Source organism: Suricata suricatta, chromosome 9, assembly GCF_006229205.1.
Source record: "Suricata suricatta isolate VVHF042 chromosome 9, meerkat_22Aug2017_6uvM2_HiC, whole genome shotgun sequence".
Classification (NCBI taxonomy): Eukaryota; Metazoa; Chordata; class Mammalia; order Carnivora; family Herpestidae; genus Suricata; species Suricata suricatta.
Genome location: NC_043708.1, coordinates 41,859,301 through 41,860,791, shown reverse-complemented (window position 1 = coordinate 41,860,791; position 1,491 = coordinate 41,859,301).

The window sequence follows — 1,491 nt, the reverse complement described above, 5'->3', positions numbered from 1 at the left end:
TGATTTTCTGTCTGGTTGATCTATCCATTGCTGTAAGTGGAGTATTAAAGTTGCCTGCAATTAATACATTCTTATCAATAAGATTGTTTCTGTCTATGATTAATTATTTCATATATTTGGGTGCTCCCAAATTCAGTGCATAGATGTTTATACTTGTTACCTCTTGCTGATGGAGAGACCCTGTAATTATTATATAATGTCCTTCTTCATCTTTTGTTACTGCCTTTACTTTAAAGTCCAGTTTGTCTGATATAAGTATGGCTACTCTGGCTTTCTTTTGACTACCAGTCACATGATATTTCTCCATCCCCTTACTTTCAATATGAAGGTGCCTTCAGGTCTAAAATGAGTCTCTTGTAGACAGCAAATAGATGGATTTTTTTAAATCCATGCTGCTGCCCTGTATCGTTTGGAGCATTCAGTCCATTTACTTTCAGTGTTATTATTGAAAAATATGGATTTGGATTCATTGTGTTCTCTGTAGAGTTCATGTTTGTAGTGGTGTCTCTGGTACCTTGTATCCTTTGCAATATTTCCCTCATAGAGTCCCTCTTAGGATTTCTTATAGGACTGGTTTGATGGTGACGAAATCTCTCAATTTTTATTTGGGAACACCTTTATCTCTCCTTCTATTTTGAATGACAGGTTCGCTGGATCAAGGTTCCTTGGCTGCATATTTTACTGTTCATCACATTGAAGATTTCCTGCCATTCCTTTCTGGCCAGCCAATTTTCATTAGATAGGTCTGTAACCACTCTGATAGGTTTCCCTTTGTATGTTAGGGCCCTTTTATCCCTAGCTGCTTTCAGAATTCTCTTTATATTTTGCCAGTTTCACTATGATATGTCATGCTGAAGGCTTATTCAAGATACGCCTTAGGGGAGTTCTCTGTGGCTCTTGGATTTCAAGGTCTATTTCTTTCCCCAGATTCAGGAAGTTATCAGCTATAATTTGATCAAGCACCCCTTCAGGACCTTTTTCTCTTTCTTCTTCAGGAATTCCTATGTAACGGATATTGTTCCATTTGATTGTATTACTCAGGTCTCGAATTCTCCTTTCATGCTCTTTTTCTCAGCTTCCTCTTTTGCTATAACTGTGTCTTCTAATTCACCTATTCTCTCTGCCTCTTCAATCTGTGCAGTGGCTGCCTCCATTTTATTATGCACCTCATTTATAGCATTTTTTTAACTCATCACAGCTATTCTTAAAGTCCTTAGTCTTTGTATCAAAGCTTCTCTTTTCCATGCTCTTTTCAAGCCCAGCTATTAATTTTATGACAATTGTTCTAAATTCTTGCCCCATCATGTTGCTTATGTGTTTTGAGCAATTCTGTAGCTGTAACTTCTTCTTGGAATTTCTTTAGAGATTTCTTCCGTTTTGTCATTTTGGGTAGCTTTCTGTCTCTTATCAGTTTTAAAACTTGTTATGCACACTACACCTGTTAGTATTGTTAAAGGAGACTCATTGACTGTCTAGGGCCTGTCTGTTCAG